Raw genomic sequence first — 19,254 nt, forward strand, 5'->3', positions numbered from 1 at the left:
CTGTCCCCATACACTTGATAACAAAATTGTGTGTGCCAGTCAGAAACACAGCTTCACTGGTTTCATGTTCAGTGGGAGCTGACGACAGAATATATCAGGTGAGGCAGACGTGTCCAAGATTGACTACATACTACTAAACAGAAGGGAAGAAGAATATCTCATTTTAAGCAAATATACTATTGAATTATAAACACATATTAGGTGTTCACAGAACACTGAGACGCTAGTAAGACCTAATACGAACTCGTCTAGTTCAAAAATCTGGCTCCTGTCTAAGGCAATGATACTTACTGCCATACAATCAAACCCAGTGTCAGCAATACCATATCCAAACACAATGAACAACAACAACAAAAAAAAAAATCAAGATCCAGGAGAGCCTAATTCAGAGTAAAGATTTACTGGAGAAAAAGTTTTTGCTGTCTAAAAAAAAAAGAATAAAAACTAAACAGGAAATTTATACCAACTTACACTTATTTTAAATACCCAGCATGATCCAGAACTAATGAGAATCTCAACTCCTCATACAAGAAACGTTTTAATCAAAATAGAGCATTTTCCATATTCCTTCCCTCCCCCTCATAGCACTTTTTTAGAACTATATCTATGCCATAATCAACATATAGAGATCAATATACACACTGTAGATATTCTGAAAAGTCAAGGAAAAAGATGACAAAGTATAGATCGTAGATCCATCTACGCAACTATAAAGAAATCTCTGCTTAGGACAATTTATTTTCTATTGCTTTTTTTTTTTGGACAAATATAAATTACTGTTATTAAACCGAAGAAAATTAATTTAACGCTAAAATGTAACATTAATGCTCAAAATAACATCTCTAAAATGTGAAAGCACTTGAAAACACAGAAGCATAAAGAAGTGAAGAAATTTTTCCAGTTCAGAAAACTGCTTCTGTAAAAATATTCTGTACAAGACAGTAGTAATTCCTAAGAGAATAAATGGCTCAGAATTTGATGAAAGTGTTCCCGCAGTGAACAATTCACTCTTCTTGCAGATTCCAGATGCTCAACATTCCTGATTCAGAACGGAAAAATTTACTGTTAGTCTAGGGAAATTTAATATCACCATTCTTGTCATATCCTTCATAGCTTCATTATTAGAACAAGTCTGGAGAAGCTATAAACCTATGTTAAATGCTAAAAAAGATGTTCGCTGTGTTCAATCAGATTAGATAGTATAAGTAACCAAAGTAATTAGAAATCATAGGAAAAGGCGAGAAAAAGAAAAACAAACACTATATTTGGGTTTTTTTCTGAGTTTTGATATTTGCATTCTGTACAGTATAGCAAGGCATAGGACCGAAACGTTTTACTATAACTAAGGGCTAATAAACACTAAAGAACATATATCGACGCCCAGAACAACACTATAAAGTTTTACTATATTAATAAAATGGGATACACCAAGCTTTAAATTTTCCACTTTGTCAAAGTTAAAATAATCAGCACTATTCAGTGCCATTCGTAACAGGCCTCAATTTTTCTCATTTAAAAGTACCTATACTACTAAAATGCTTTAATACAGAATTCTTTCTTACACTCTCAACTGCAAATAACTTATTAAAGCATTTAGCAAGCTGAGTTTTTAAATATGCAAAACAATTCAAATAATTATAATGTTGTTTATACAATTACCTTAAAGTCTATAAAATCAGGGACAAGTTAATAGAGGGTAAGAGCAGACACCTGTACAGAATTTTCATTTTCAGAAGCGATCTCTAAACTTTAATAGGTTCCAATTCACAGCGAACAGTGGATTAGCAATCTGTGGCCTTGCAAGGTATCCACCACCAAAGCAAAGATGACATACTCTGATTCTTAGCAGTACTCATCCAAAAGATAAAGCCACAGCGAAATGAAAATTACTTCTAAAACTCTTATAAATTATGGCCTACAGCTGTCTTTCAGAAAAATTGATTCACAACGTTTACCTAGTTACAGGGCCTCCTCACCTGGAAAAGTCAGCTATAAAAGCTAAAGCACTGTATTTGTTTTATTGTAGAGAAATTATGATAGGATTTATTTCCATTTATTTCAATATTTATTATATACTTGAAACTTAGCAGAACATGTAGTTAGACCACGCCAAATAGTGTATCTGGATTTTAGCTTACACTGCAAAGCAGCAACCTAAATCATAACTCTCATCATACTTCTATAGCTACCAGCCAGTGTAGTAAATGGTAAGTGATGGGGAGACCAAAAGGCACTTACCTTAATCAGGAAGATAAACATTAGCAACAGAAACTGAGTAGGCAGAAGGTGGCCTACTGCTTGTACAGGATGATGGTGCAGGAAGAGAGGGAGGCATTCCTCACAGTAACCAACAAAGATAAAGAATGAGCGCGTAGCGCTTAACTTATGCTTCTCCATTTTGCGATGAGATGAAGAAAAAAACACCTAGTGTACGGTTGACCTTAGCAAATAGTAGCTGCCGCCATCATCTTTATCATGATTTCTCAGAGGCTGGTTAGTTGAATTAATAAGCGATTAAGTAAAAGAAAAGCTCCTAGGCAGAGTTCAAAAAGAATTACCTTCAATGGCTTTCTTTTCAAGTACAGAGGCTCCTCAACTTATAATGGGGTTACATCTCGATATAATATTTTCAATTTCAAATTATGATAGGCATAAGTCAAAAATGCATTTAGTACATCTAATGCACCAAACGTCATAGCTTAGCCTAGCCTACCTTAAACATGCTCATAACACTTAGCCTACAGTTAGGCAATTATCTTAAGTTTCGACTCGAGTCACTGTCTTCCTCTTGTTCTCATCAGAAGCAGGAAATACAGATGGGCATTTTGTAGACATGATGGGATGCAAAAACACAATATCCAAAAAACACTGGCAACACACTACACTGTAGAGTACCGGTAGTTTACCCTCACGATCATGTGGCCGACTGGGAGCTGTAGCTCGCTGCCACTGCCCAGCATCGCCAAGGGTGCTGCACATTGCTGGCCCGGGGAAAGATCAAAATTCAAAATTCAAAGTACAGTTTCTACTGAATGAGTATCACTTTTGCACCATCGTAAAGTCTACAAGTCCTAAGTCAAACCATCGTTAAGTTGGGGACCATCTGTGTTCCCCCTGAAGCATCCTTCATATCCCTAAGAACAATGTTGTGCAATAGTTGCTTTCCTAAGAAACTTCGTTATCAAAAATATACTAACTCTTGTTTCGATGGGGAAAAGATGTGATTGGTGAGAGGGTTCCCAGCTAACGATAACTACAGTACTGACATGCATGAATTTAAATAATAAATGAAGTAATCTAAGCTGTAACTATATGTGATTTTAAGCTAAAAATAATAAATTGACGGTTGACAACTGATAATTACAATCTAAATGCTTCCCAGCCTTTCGACCCACGTAAGCCTTCTCTAAACAGCTTGAAATTGTGTTTGTAACAGAGATCACAACCATCAGGGTGTTAAATTGTGCCCCCAAAAGACCAGCCAGCTGAATCCGCAGAAACAAAAGAGAATATCCAGAAAGAGACCTAATGTGCATAAAGAATTGAGTATAAGATAAAGATAGCATTTCAAGTCAGTTAAGTAGTGAGAAATTAAGATCACTGAAACCCTGGACTACCATTGCAGGAAAAAATGAAATCAAATAAACTAGGACCTCACATACTGAAGCCAATCCCTAATCGTCTCTTTACATCCAAATTGTGTTATAAAAATTCATTCTAAGAGACCTCTGCTATCGTAAAAACCTTTTCAAGATACTTCCAAGGGTGATTTTTCTACATTCCTCACTTGTCAGAAAGAAGCAAAGCAAAACATAAAGATTTTAGGTACTCTGTCCCATATCTTAAAACATGTTCACTTGAGCTTCCTGAAGAGTATTTTTAAAATTTAGGAGGTTCGAGTGTAGTATACCAGAAAGAGTTTAACATATTTAAGCTGAGTTTGGGTAAATTAAACAGTTTTAAATTTTTATCAAGATTTCAGTAGCTGTGTAATAGCTATTTAATTACATCTTTGCTGACTGAAACTATCTTCTTGGGTTGCCCTCCATTTTTACTGTTAACTGCAGACCATGCATCCCTCAAGCTGTCCTCTAAAGCAGTGGTCCCCAACCTTTTTGTCACCAGGGACCAGTTTCATGGAAGACAACTTTTCCACAGATCGGGGCAGGGGAGTATGGTTTGGGGATGATTCAAGTGCATTACATTTACTATGCACTTTATTTCTATTATTATTACATATTATATATAATATTAATGATTATACGACTCACCATAAGGCAAAATCAGATGCCACCAGATGCAGCTATACAATTGAAGTACATCAACTCGCTTGTCACTATAAAGCCTGCTGCCAGATGCAGCTTGTGTTTTTTCCACTCACTGATAGGGTTTTGATACGAGTCTGCAAGCAAATGATTTATTATGATCTCTGTGCAGTCACATCTCTTTGCTAATGTTAATCGGTATTTGCCGCACTCCCCAGTGCTGGCATCTCCACCTCAGCTCCACCTCACATCACCAGGCGTTAGATTCTCATAAAGAATGCACAACCTAGATGCTTCGCGTGCACAGTTTATAATAGGATTTGTGCTCTATAAGAAGCTAACGCTTGATGATCTGAGGTGGAGCTGGGGTGGTGATGCTAGAGCTGGGGAACAGGTGCGAATACAGATACAGCTTCGCTCACTGGTCCCCCCACTTACCTCCTGCTGTGTGGCCTGGTTCCTAACAGGCCACGGACCCCAGAGGTTGGGGACCTCTGTTCTAAAGGGAAGAAAACAAGTCATCTGAGTGACAAATTCTAAAAGCAATAGAAACTCACTAAGTGAGGTTCATATTACCAAAGAGAAAAGAATATTTTAATATTGAACAATTACACAGCGACAGGAATCTGAAATGTACCCAGACAATCCTCAATCTATACAGGTCAAATTCTCAATAAATCCTTTTTAGAACAGAAGCCCATGATTGTGCTAAATTTTGTTTTGTTTTGTTTTTTAAGTCAAAAAAGAAAAATTTCTTTTGTGACAGTGAAGGATACTACAATACAAAGACTAGTGATTTGGCTCATTTTAGTGAGCATTATTTACACAAGCATTATATGGGAAACTGGGCTATAAAAATAGACTCCCAATATAACTATTCTTATTTCATAAGAACACCAAAAATATGCCCCGTTATATAAATGTCACTTAATGTGACATGTTCTCGACTAAGAGACTGCTGGGAAGAGAGAGCAGGGGCCTTATCCGAATTGCTAACTGAGCTCTGAGCCTCTGAGGAAATAGCAGATTCTTCTTTATTAGTATTACTGAGATACAGCTGACATACAACACATGTAATATTGTGTTAGTTTTAGGTGTACAACATATAAGAGAGCAGATTAATTCTTGTTTCTTAAGGTGCAGGGTCCAGTGGTCTCTCATGAGGCCCACAGGCAGTATCTACTGGGTATTTAGCATTGTCGAAGGAAAAATCCATAAGATTTTGTTCATCTGTGCTCCAATTTGCAACAAGATTATGATTTTTGAAGAAATTCAGTCCCATCATCTTTACGTAAGGCTGAACAAGTACTGCGGAGCTTGTACTCTTAACTTCCAAGCACTTGCCCACTGCTTATTGTGTTTGGAAAATTAACACTTTACCCAACTTCTATTATACCAAGTCATATCTTCACTTGACTAAAATAGATCAAAGACCTAAAATTAGTTCACCAAAGCATAAAAGTGGTGATTGAAAATTGTCATACAAACAGAGAGGTTCCAATCTTTGAATCTTTAATGATCTGAGTCCCAAATGCTACAAGGTTACAAAAGAAAGTAAACATGATAATAAACAGACAATGTATGATAGTAATTCAAACCTGCTTTCCTACCTAACACATGCCAATAAAGAAAATTTCAGCATGATCCATTCTTCATGCATGCTAAGAATGGATGAATAAAATGCAGCATATTCATATAATGGATTATTATTTAATCAGAAAGGAGATTAAGTTCTGATACATGCTACAATATAGATGAACTTTGAAAACAAGTACAAGTCTGCTACAAAAGGTCAACTATTGTATAATCCTACTTATATAAAATATATAAAAAAGGTAAGATCTAGAGACAGAAACTGGAATGGTGGTTCAGGAGGTGAGAGGCTCGTGGAGTTACTGCTTAACAGTGTTTCTGTTTGAGATGATGAAAATGTTTTGGAAATAGTGATGTTTGCGCATTCTGAATATAATTAATGCCACTAAATTGCACACTTGAAAATGGTTAAAATGGCAAATTTTATATTATAAATATTTTACCTCAATAAAAAAAATAACTTAAAAAATAAACCACACAGACATCATTAAATGTTGAACTTACAGCTAAAACAAAAGTCACACTGTTGCCATAAAGATTATAATAAAAGCCTCAAAATGAAAGACAAATATTACGTAATAAATAAATATTGGCAAAAATCCTATATGAAATGACTCTGTTGGACTCTCTGTAACAGCAAAGGCATACGATGTGGAAGAGTAATTGCTATCATATAGGCATGCTAGCAGATGTTTACCTTACCGTTGGAGGAAACTACTGATATGACAGAAATTGAGACACTCTGCACCTGTCAGAGCCTTTGTTGAGAAAATGCTACTTAGTGATTTTTCTGTTTATCACTGAAAAAGCCATACTTCATGGAGAGGACTTTTTCACTTCATCTCTAAGGATTTTATGAGTTGTGACAAGGACAAGAATAAGTGCGCTGATTCAGTTTTAAGGAACGTTGAGCACTATGTACAAGCAAGTACACTACTACAGAAAAAAAAAAAAAGTTGTACCCAAATGCCAATTTACACATTGCTTTTTGTTCACACAGAACAGTCAACCACACGCCTAATAATCTTTATTTGCTGTGAAAGAGAACTGTGAAAATATGAATATGATCGTCTCAAAGTTGCAGAGTATACTTTTTGGGGGGGAACTACTTGAAGAGCAGCAAGTTCAAGACTTTGCTTTCCACGGCAAAAAAAAAAACAAAAACAAAAAAGAAAAAACAAACCAATAATTAAAGGGGAAAATGATCACATTAGTCTTTTAGACGAAAGATGAGAACAAAACATTTTCAGGATGCTGACAATGCCAATAAAGCCCATGTCTGTTATTTCAAATGGCTCCATTAGTGGTATATCTTAGTGATATGTTCAATATCTTCAATAACTTGAATGTATCACTTTGAAGATAAAAACATGATGATTTTGATATTGGAAATAAGGCTAACTGGATTTTTTCACAGGACTGATCCATGGTGCAAATGACTTGAACATCAGGTGAACATTTTTAAAAGAATTAAACAAAGCTTCTTATAAAATATTTATGTTTTGCTAAAATTTAAAACAATGCAGAAATGTAAAGAAGATCAAACATTTCTCCAAAAAGAATTATTAAAGTGGAAAATAGGTGAGAGGTACTCAGAAAACGGAATGAAATGACCAAAAGATGCAAATACAAAAGACTGATAAGAGAGATAATGGATACAGAAAAAGTCTTACACATAGTTAATTGCCATTCCAGAAAGAGAAAAGAGAGGCAATGAAGTAGAGGTAATGTCTGAAAAGATACAACTGAAAATTTTTCAGAATTCATGAACTACATGAATATACACATTCAAAAAGCCAAAATTCAAGTACTATACAGAAAGAGAAATCCCACCTGGATACGTAATAGTGGAACTGCAGACATCTAAAGCAAAAAGTAAAAAAAAAAAAAAAAAAAAATCTTAGAAACAGCCAGAGAAAGTAGATAACGTCTAAAGAGAGCCTGACAGCTGACTTCTAAATAGCAGCTTTACAGATAACATTTCATCATCTACTAGTACACTTAAAAATAATAATGGCCAACCTAGCATTCTATGCTTAATAAAAACATGTTCAGATATAGTAAAATAAATAGTTTGATAGCAGTAGATCTTCAATACAGGAAATTCTAAACTTTTTTAAGCAGATGGAAAAACATCCTGGGTAAAAATGTGCGCTAAGTTGGAAAACAGAGGGTACAACAAAGAAAATGATAACATGTGAGGAACTCTAACTAAATATTGATAGCACAAAGCTATAGCAGTGATGTCTTCAAGGTTTGGTTTTTTTTAATAGAGAATTAAAATACATGATAATAGCATGTATTTTAGGTTAAGAGGGAAGTATACAGGGGACAAGTGTTCTAAGACCTTTAGATTTTCCAGGATGACAACAAAGGTATTAAGATTAGATTTTATAATAAAGAATTCACGTTATAATTTTTAAAGAAGCCACTGAAAGAACAACAAGAAAATGTATAAGTTCAGAACTATTAGAAGGGAAAACATAATGATAAAAAAAAAAACATCCTAATTAATCCAAAAGAAGACACAAAGGAATAAAAAAAGAAACTTAGAAGAGTCAGGACAAAGAGAAAGCACAAAATACAATGATAAATTTTAATTTAAAAAAAAAAAACAGTCATTATATTAACTATATTGAAAATAATCTAATCAAAAGCAAAGATTGTCAGACTTGTTACCTCAAAAAATTCCAATTATAATTCACAAGAGCTACATCTAATAAATCAGGAAGACAGAAAAGTTGAAAGTAAAAGATGGACAGAGAGTACAAGGATATATCATGCAAACATGAACAGAAAAAAATATATACTTTAACATATAATTTATTTAAAAGGCTTAATTCATAAACAATAAATAAATTTATATTTAATAACAAATTGAAATACAACAAAACTGACCAAATTATAAGATAAAATCAGTTATAAACTTTTAAAAATACTTCTCTTAGTAACAGAATAATTTTAAAAATCAGTAAAAATACAGAATATACAAATAATTTTAACAATCTAACTGTAATTGGCATTATAGAAAGCTATACTCAATGACTGCAGAATATACCTTCTTTTAAAACCTACAGAATACTAACCAAAATTGACCATATAGTTAAACATAAAGTATAAACGAATTTCAAAGGACTGAAATAACACAAATTAAGTTTTGTGATCACAAAGCAATTAAGGCAGAAATCAATAACAAAAAGATAAATGAAAAAAATCCTTATTTGGATATTAAAAAAATTCTAACTAACCAATGACAAAAGAATTCCAAGATAAAACAAAATATTAGTAAATAAAATTTTTTAATTATGGCATAAAATAAAACCAATAAGGAGAAACCATCTTAAATGTGAACATTAGGAAAAGGTTGAATATTTATGAATGAATTTTCATAATTAGAAAAAGAACACAAAATCAATGAAATAAAAACAAATATACAGTAGAAAAATTAATAAGGCCAAAAATTATATCTAAAAAGACTAATAAAAATGACAAAACTCTGACAATATTAAGTAGAGTGGAAAAGAGGACAAAAATTACCAATATCAGGAACGAGGAATGAAACATTAATATAGAAACTGTAGACATAATATTGTAAGCAACTTTTTCACAAATAGACTTGAAAATTTTTATGAAATAGACTGTGTTAGAAAAATGTAAATCACCAAAACTGGCTCAAGAAAAAAAAAAAAGTCTAAATAGTCTTTAAAATTAATTAGTGACCAGAACTCTTACCAAAAAGAAAATTTCCAGGCCCAAGTAGATTAAGGTTCTACTCAAGTAAAACCTAATTTCAATTTTTCACAAACTTCTCCACAGAAGAGTAAAGACTCCTCCCAACTCATTGCATGAGACCAACATGACTTTGTGAAAATACGATAAAAGAAAATTACCGACTAAACTTATTTATAAATGCAGATATTAAAATTATAAATAAAATATGAGCAAACCAAATCCAGCAGATTATATAGAAAGGATAATAATTATGACCAAATTGGGTTTACCCCTAAAATACAGGTTGCTTTAACATTCAAAAACTCAATGAAATTTGCTATATTGATATTAACAGGGAGTAAATCCTATGACTGTTACAATGAATAAAAAGCACTTGATTCAATGGCTAGTCATTAAAATAATTTTTTTTGCAAATTGAAAACTTCCTTAATCTAATAAAGGGTAAATATGAAAAAAAAAAAACAAACAAAACCTAAAGCAAAGATGACAAAGAAGAAATGTTGGAATAATTCCTTTTGAGGTAAAGAAATAAAAACAAGGATGCACACTCTCACTACCAATGGTCAACATTGTAATGAAGGTCCCAGATGGTAGCACTGCAAGCAGAGAGGAAGGACAGACTATATAATGTCATGGTGAGACTACTGGACATTCATGAGGGAAAAATTAGTTTGGAGCCCTACTTCATACCTTATACAAAAATCTCTTCCAGAGGATTAAAAGCAAAATGGAAATAAAAAAGGAATAACTCTGTAACCATGTCAATTATTTCATAAATAAAATACAGAAAACGTTAACCATAAAGAAAAATGGTGTTCAACTACATTGACATGTATAACTTCTGCACATAGAATAAGGGAGGCCAGCACAAAGAATGAGAAGAGAAAACACAGAATAAGACAGGTTTAACACATATAACAAAACTGACAAAGTCCTGGAATCTAGAAAATAAAAAATGTCCTGCATATAAGACAATACAATAGAAAAATAAGTGAAAGACTTAATTGGTACTTCACAAAAGAGAAAACCTAAATGACCAAAAATGAAAAGGTATTCGACTTCATTAATAACCAAGAAATACAAATTAAAACTACAATGAACTATCACTATACATCTACCAGAGTGAGTGGCAAAATTTTTAAAGCCTAATAATAGCAAGCAACAGTGAGGATACGGAGCAACAGGATCTCTTCCACACTATAAAAGCCATTGTAAATTAAATTAGTACAAATTCTCTGGAAAAGAAATTGACATTCTCTTCTAAAGTTGAAGACACTTGTACTCTCGGATCCAACAATTTGACTTCTAAGTATGTCATCTATAGAAAAATGCATGTTTATGTGTACTGAGATACAGGACAGAATGTCCTTAACAAAACCACTCGTAAATACCAAAACACTGGATACAATCCAAATGACAATCAACAGTGGAATGGAGAAAAAGTGGTTCATAACTCTTTCTTTACAGTTTTACAACTGAATATTACACAACAATGAAAACTGAACAAACCACACCTAAACACAGCATGGGCTGTCATACCATCTCGACTAAAAAAAAGTCACAAAAGGAGGCATAAAAGCTGGTGGCATTTGGGGGCGCTAATTAAGGCTGAGTTGCATGGAAGATAAATTTAACTTGAGAAATACAGTTGTATAGTGGAATATAGTTACACAGCTCATAACTGTTGTATATATTTAAATTATCATTAGCCATCCCAGGGGGAAAAAATTTTGAGGATTACTCCAACAGCCCACCATGCTGCTTTGGTTGGGTTCATGACACAAAGATGAAGGCCCAGAGGATGTATCAATATACGACCATGTTCTATAGCAACCAGCATTGGAAGTAAGAGTAGTTTGAGTCAGAAGCTAATTTGTAAAACTTCTACCAATCACCAGAGTTGTAAAATATGTAAGAAGAATCTACTCTCATTTGCACCAAGTCAAAATGGAAATTCTCTTCTGTCAGGAATATATTTAATAATGCACCACATATTATTTTTCTTTTTATTGGGAATCACACAAAGTAAAATGTATTAGCATTTCTGCATGAAGTTCAATGCTATTTGTATCCAAAGTTTTTATCTCTCTGCCCTCAGAACTCCTAAACTCTTGTAATATCCTGGGTGACAGCAGTGTCTTTTGTCCTAATGAGGAAACTCCTGGTGGGCTCCTGGATAGCTGCAGGATTGGGGCTGGTCCCTGAAAAGGTCAAGCCATGATTAGCAGCTTGGAACTTTCCATCCCACCCCCCACATCCTTTGGGAGGGGGAGACGTGCTGGAGATTGAGTTAATAACCAATCATTTTCATTAACCAATGTCACCATAATAAAAAATATATAAACAATAATAATCAAAAATGCCTATGTGAGGAATTCCATCAAAATCCCAATGGCATGGCAATCAGTTGAGTTCCCAGGGTGGTAAACACATCTACGTGCCAAGAGGGTGGCATACCCCAACTCCACAGGGAAAGAAGCTCCTGAGCCTGGGACCCTTCTAGACCTTACCCTATGTATCTCTTCATCTGGTTAATTACCTGTATCCTCTATTATATCCTTTCTTATATAATAAGCTGGTAAACGTACATAAGTGTTTCCCTGAGTTCTGTGAGCTGTTCTGGCAAATGATCAAATCTAAGGGGAGGCTCATAGAAACCTCTGATTTGTAGCCAAGTCAGACAAAAGTTGTGGGTAACCTGGGGACCTATTACTGGCAACTGGCATCTGTCGTGGTCAGGGGAGTCGTGTGGGACTGGGCCCTTACGCTGGGATCTGTGCTAAACCCAGTTAGTTTCAGAATTGAATCGTAAGACACCTGATGTCACAGAGAATTGCCTGGTGTCAGTGGGGGGGACACACATCTGGTGTCAGAAGCGCTGTGTGTGAGAGTAAAAGAAAAATACAAGAATTTAGATTCGATTACCTTTCTCTTAAACAAAATGTTACAAAATCATATGAAGAGGCAATTGAAAGTAGATAGCCAAAAAATATAGAAAACACAGAGGTGTGTCAGGCAACTCATAAATAAAAATTTATGCTCCTCTCCTGGATTTTGTAATATTTATGCATCCACTTTATTTATAATTTGTTTTCTCATTCAAATTAAATAGTTACCATCCTTTAAAAAGTCCATATAGTGTAATTCTACTTATAAAATATAACAGTCAAAATTAAACCATATTGCCTAAGGATGGCTACATAAATCAGAAACTAGGTTTATGTAGTGTGAGATAGAAATTTTTTTTTTTATTGTCCACCTCTAAGGAAATTAAGAAGATTGTGAATGAGAAGAAATACACAGGCTTCTTTTAGAGTGTTAGATTTCTTGATCAAGATGGTGGTTGCATAGATGTTGGCATTATAACCACTTTTAAAACTGTATTATACACAAATACAGAGGACAATCTGGTGCCGGCCAGAAGGGAGGGGGTTGCGGGAGATGAGAGAAATGGGTTAAGTGTTAAAGAAGTACAAATTAGTAGTTGATAGATGGTCACAGGGATGGGGAGCACGGCACAGGGAAAGCAGTCAGCAGCAATGTAATGGCTAGGTGGAGAGCCAGATGGAGGATACAGTAATAGGAGGGATTGTTTTATTGACTATATAAATGTCTAACCAATGTACTGTATACCTGAAACTAATAATAAGATTAAATGCTTTAAAAAAGAAAAAACCACATTATAAAAGTTTTATGTGCATTTCTGTATATATATTTCACATACAATGTTTATAAAAATCATAAAGTTATAAGACTAAAATCACGTAGGTACTATGCAGGATAGGAATGATTCCATAAGATTAAAAAGAAAAAAGAATGGAATTATGACAGGAATAAAAGTAAGATCGACTCTGATAAAAGTTGTTTTCCATGGAGGAATAGGTTAATAACCTGATGCTGTTACACATGTACGCAGGAACTAATAATTAAGCAAATAGATGGTCAATGGTGGTGGCCAAGTCTCTCACTGTTGGAGTAGGAATTTATACATAAGCAAGGGAAGGCAGCTAGAATGATCAATTTGCTAATGGATTAGACTTCAGCAAGAATTAGAATGTAGCTTAATTTAGTTACAGATGATTGAGCACAGAAATGTTTCTATATGTGTCTATACACACACACTGGTTAGAAATACATATATGTATTTCTTTGCCCTGTCAGATGAGAGGGCCAAGAAAAATCAATACTCCAGTAGCAGTATGTAAACCTATCACCCAGGACTTGGGTCCTAATCTCATTCCCCAGTAAAAGGAACTAGAGCTCTTTAGAAAAATGGCAGATTCTAGGACTCGGGCGCTATAAGATGATCCTAGAGCATCTTAGAGTGCCAAAAAATAAGGAACTGCTAAAAACAAACAAGCCCAAGCAGCCAACCGAAAGAGCTCCCAATGGCCAAAGCTGAAACAAAGTAGTATTGGATTACAACCCAAAGTATGAATAAATATCCATGAGTCCACATAGATATGAATAAATGACCGAATAAATTAATAAATGAGAGAGAAGAAACAAAGAATGCGAAATAATTTATACAGATACTTTACCGTAAAAAGGGGGTGGGGGAGCATAACACCCTACTCTGTTAGTGTGGGCACACGCAGAGACCTCCATCCAAAGAGGGCAGTACAGAAAGCGTAGGAAGAGAGAGTGACTTTACAGAAGAAAAACTTGGCCAGGTGATCGACATCAGCAGTCATAAAACAAGTTGATAGTATGTACCCTAATATGGTATGACAATGGAACTTTACATCAGACAATTCCAATAAAGAGGAATCCTACAACACACCTGACTAGGACTCCTAGAAACTGTCAAAGTCATCAAAAACAAGAAAAGTCTGAGAAAACGTCACAGCCAACAGGAGCCTAATGAGACAATGACAACTAAATACAATATGAAATCCTGGAACAAAACAAAACAAAACAAAAGGATGTTAGGGGAAGACTAAGATAATCTCAAAGTATAGATTTTAGTTAATAATAATGTATCAGTGTTGATTCATTAACTGAATGTAGCAAACTAAGATGTTAATGATCCAGGAAACAAGGTATAAGGTATATTGAAACTCTCTGTATTATCTACATAATCATTCCATAAATCTAAAATTACTCTAAAAATATAAAGTTTATTAAATTTTAAAAAAATCAACAAATCTCAACAGCCAAGAAAGAAAACCCAGAACACATGTAATGCTGGTATATGACAGAGGTAATATTACAAATTAATGCCAAAAAGATGTGCTTTTAAATATGTGATTCTTGATGTAGGAAATTAAGATTATTGTTTCACTTCACCTCTAAATTAGTTGAACTAAAATTCCAAATGTGTAAATCCAAATTTTTAAATTATTAAAAGAAAATCTTGGAGAATATCTTCATGAAAGGAAAGGCCATCTTAAGCAAAAGAGAAAAAGCATTAACTATACAGAAAAGATTAATTTGTCTACATAAAAGTCTTTAACTTCCATAAAAGAAACGATACTAATTAAGGAAGAAAGAAAAGGACAAATGACTGGCCACAAGAAATGGTGTTCAAAGGATTAATATACAAAATACCAATAGAAAAATCTGCAAATAAATAAGACAATAATAAACCAATAGAAACGTGGGGAAAGGATATGCGTAGACAATTCACAGAGGAATAAGTGGCCATCAAACAAATAGAAATATGCCCAATATCAGTAGAAATGCACATTTAACACCTAAGATACCATGTTTTCCCCATCAGATAGGTAAAAAAAAAATTATGAAAACTGATAATACAGAATATTGGCAAGAATGTAAGGAGAAAGATCTCTAACACATTGTCCATGGATTAAGCGGTTTAACCACTCTGGAAAACAATTTGGCAACATCCACTTAATGTACACACCTTTTCTCTCAAAATATTACAAAAGGAGCAAAACCAGCATTTTCATTGACAGTAGTCCGGTTCGCTAAATTGTGATATTATGGAAAACAATGTGCTAGTTTAAAAGAATGGGGCAGATATACTCATGTATGTAGAGACAGATACAGACAGGCCATGAAATACCTCTTCGAGATACATTATTTGGTATAGAAGGAAAGTTATAGAATAATCCATAAAGTATGATAGAATCTGCGATTTAAAAATAAAGACAAAACAATATACTATGTATGCACATCTATGTATGTATGCAGGTGAATAATGTACAGAAAACTGTTGAAGGATGTCCCTCAAACTGAGACGGAAAATGAGCCTGAGGGAGAAGAAGGGTAGGTAGTAAGGATTCCTTTCCTTTTTTATCTAGGCATCTTTAACAATGAGAATGCTTTTTATGTATTCCCTGTGTAATTAAAACTTGTCTTTCTTAGTGAAGTAAGTAGAAAGAAGAGAGAGAATTGGTGAAATTTTACATTGAAAGTATTTTCCTTTACAGATGTTTTCAAATTTGAGGGGTAGATACACAGAATAGTGATTGCTGGGTCATATGGTAATTCTATTCTTAATTTTTTGAGGACCCTCCATACTGCCTTCCATAGTGGCTGTATCGATTTACATTCCCATCTGCAGGGTATGAGGGTTCCTTTTTTCCTACGACTTCTCCAAAATTTGTTATTACTTGTCCTGCTGATGAGTGCCATTCTAACAGGTGTGAGGTGCTTTCTCATTGTGGCTTGGATTTGCACTTCCCTAATCCCTAGTGAAGTTGAGCATCTTTTCATATGTCTGTTAGCATTTATAGGTCTTCTTGGAAGAAATGTCTGTTCAGATCCTCTACCTATTTTTTAATTGAATTTTTTGTTGCTGTTGAGTTGTATGAGTTCTTTATACATTTTGGATATTAGCCCCTTATCAGAAGTATTGTTTGCAAATATCTTCTCCCATTCAGTTGGTTGCTTCTTAGTCACAGTGGCCAAGACACTGAAATAACCAAAGAGTCCTTCAGTAGATGACTGGATAAATGTGAGAGAGAGAGATACACATACATACACACACGCACACACATACACACATACACACACAATGGAATATCACTCGGCTGTTCAAAAAAAAAAGATTAAAAACTGCCATTTGTAACATGAATGGTTCTTGAGATAATCATGCTAAGCGAAATAAGTCAGATAGAAAAAGTCAAGAACCACATGATTTCACTCACATGTAGAATATAAAACTGAAAGCAACAAACGAACAAGTCAAACAAACGAACAAAAATTCATGGACACAGACAACGGTTTAGTGGTCACCAGAGGGAAGGAAGGACGGAGGAAGGTAGAGAAGGGTAAAGGGGGTCAAATATATGGTAATGGAAGGAGATTTGACTTTAGGTGGTAAAAACACAATGCAATATATACAGATGATGTATTACAGAATTGTACACTTAAAACCTATGTAATTTTATTAACCAACCTCACCCCAATAAACTTAATTTTTAAAAAAAGTATTTTTCCACATTGAGTATTGTGTGCATTGCAGCTGCTGTTAGTCGGGTACTGTTTTCCTGCCACATGATGGATCATCTGTTCGTCAGTGATGCTCACTAACTCTGTTCCCCTGGAGACCTGATAAAGAAACAACAGCAACAACGTTGCTAAGCAACACTGCTTACGGTACACGTGACCCCTGACTGGTAAATAGTACCTGGTCTACAATGAACTGTAAGGGAACCGTAGTAAGCATCTGATCGGTATACCATACTTTGAGACTTCCCTTCATGCAGTGACTCTTGAAACAGGCATGTCTCCTCTGCCTGACTCAAAACTTGCTGGGACATACAGGTCAAAAAATATCACAAAGCCAAGTGTGAGTCACATAGGCATTTTAGATTTAAGCCAAGTGAGCCAGCTATGTGTGGAAAAGTCTTTTTCAAATTCTAAATAGCCTACACTATTTTTTATGACTGACACCTAAACTGCCTTATAAACTATAAATACTCCATTTTTAATCATTCCCCAGGTTAGATGTAAGCAACACTGTTTTGCATCCAATTAAACTAAGGCATTTTTTGATGAAAACCAAGGCATAAACTTAAATTCATTACACAACTGCAGTAAATTTATGATTCAAATAAATTTTATCTATAATTTCCCAAACCACTATGGAAAGTTAACTCATTCATTTTATATAGTACAACACAGTGTGGGACTATATAAAAACTAAAAAGAAGAAAAGTTTTTCCAAGGAGCTGGCTTCCAACTTAATGCCTTGATAAAAAAGATTTTTATGTAATTTAAAAATCAAAATTACTTCCTAAGAAAAACTAATCCTCAGTGTAAATCACAGTTAAAGAAAATCATTCTTGATGGATAAAGATGAGACAAAACTTGGCAAAATGTAAGCGTGAGTATGCTTTAAATAGCAAAGAGTGGTATTTGTAATACTGCAAATGAAAATGCCAATGGTAACAATACAACACAAAATCAAATCTGTGATTCGGCTTTTTAAAACTCGCGATGCCAGTGACTATCCAGTGTGAGACAGCTATGTCAGCTAGTTAAGAACGGTATTAACAGAACCAAATTCAGTATGGTCAGTGCAACACACAGAACTTCCTCTTTAATCATACTCTATGCCACCACTTCTCTTGAAGGATCTTAAAAAGGAATGGTGTAGCTCCCCAAACCCACTCACATTCTGTTTTACTAGTCCTAGGATCCAGGAATGTGCATTTTTTAAAGTGCTGATTCTGGGGAACCCAAGAATAGGATTTCAGAGGGGCAGTAACTATGCCCACCTCACTTCCTGAATCCGGTCAGAAGACGTGGGTTTCACACACACATACGTGCTTTTTTGGAAATCTTTATTCTAAGTGTCGCTAAGTCTTACAATGAATGATAAGGTGAAATACATCTGTTTTCACTGAATTCCTTAATAACGTGTATCAACTTCAGAATAGTTTTGACCCCTGGTGACAGGAAGAAAGAAAGTGAAAGAATGGGGTAGAGATAATGCTTTATTTCTTAAAGAAGAAAAAAAGTGAAAAGTCTGAGGCAAGTATGGCACAAAGTTCCTATCTGTCATGAAAGCTGAGTGAAGGTTCGCGTGAGCATCGCGGCACAGTAGGCCCCCTTGCCCATGGTTTCAGTTTCCACTGTCAACAACGGCCTGAAAATATTAAATGAAAAATTCCAAAAATAAGCAATTCGTTAAGTTTTAAATGGCGCACCATCCTGAGTGGTGATAAAATCTCAGGCCATCCCGCTCCATCCCGCCTGGGACATGACTCCTCCCTCTGTCCAGCGTCTCTAGATGCTCCCTGCCCATGAGTCACTGAGTAGCCACCTGTCATCAGACTGATCGTCACAGTCTTGCAGTGCTGGTGTTCAAGTCACCCTTATTTTACTTAACAATGCTACATTCATATAACTTTTATTACAGCATATTGTTATAATCGTTCTATTTTGTTATTATTGTTGTTCGTCTCTTACCATGCCTGATTTGTAAATTAAACTTTACCATAGGTATGTATGTACAGGAAAGAACACAGTACATATAGGATTTGGTACCATCTGTGGTTTCAGGCATCCACTGAGAGTCTTGGAATGTGTCCCCCACAGGTAAGGGAGAACTACTGCGTTTGCCACGCTTTTCTGTATGTTTAAAATACGTACTATTTCTTAAAGAAATCTAAATGCATAACATTATTCATCACATTATTCCAAAAGGCCCAACAGTACAAGAGCATCAATCAGCACAAGCCGCCACTAC

The 19,254-nt window shown here is 34.7% G+C and overlaps 1 protein-coding gene across 1 annotated transcript in view; it reads right to left on the reverse strand.

The window, feature by feature from the left end:
- The window catches only part of MPP7 (MAGUK p55 scaffold protein 7), a 219,575-nt gene that overhangs the window by 139,506 nt on the left and 60,815 nt on the right, over positions 1-19,254 (reverse strand). The gene's annotated exons all lie outside the window — the stretch shown is intronic.

This window comes from Pteropus medius, unplaced genomic scaffold (assembly GCF_902729225.1).
Source record: "Pteropus medius unplaced genomic scaffold, Ma_sr-lr_union100, whole genome shotgun sequence".
NCBI classification, from domain to species: domain Eukaryota; kingdom Metazoa; phylum Chordata; class Mammalia; order Chiroptera; family Pteropodidae; genus Pteropus; species Pteropus medius.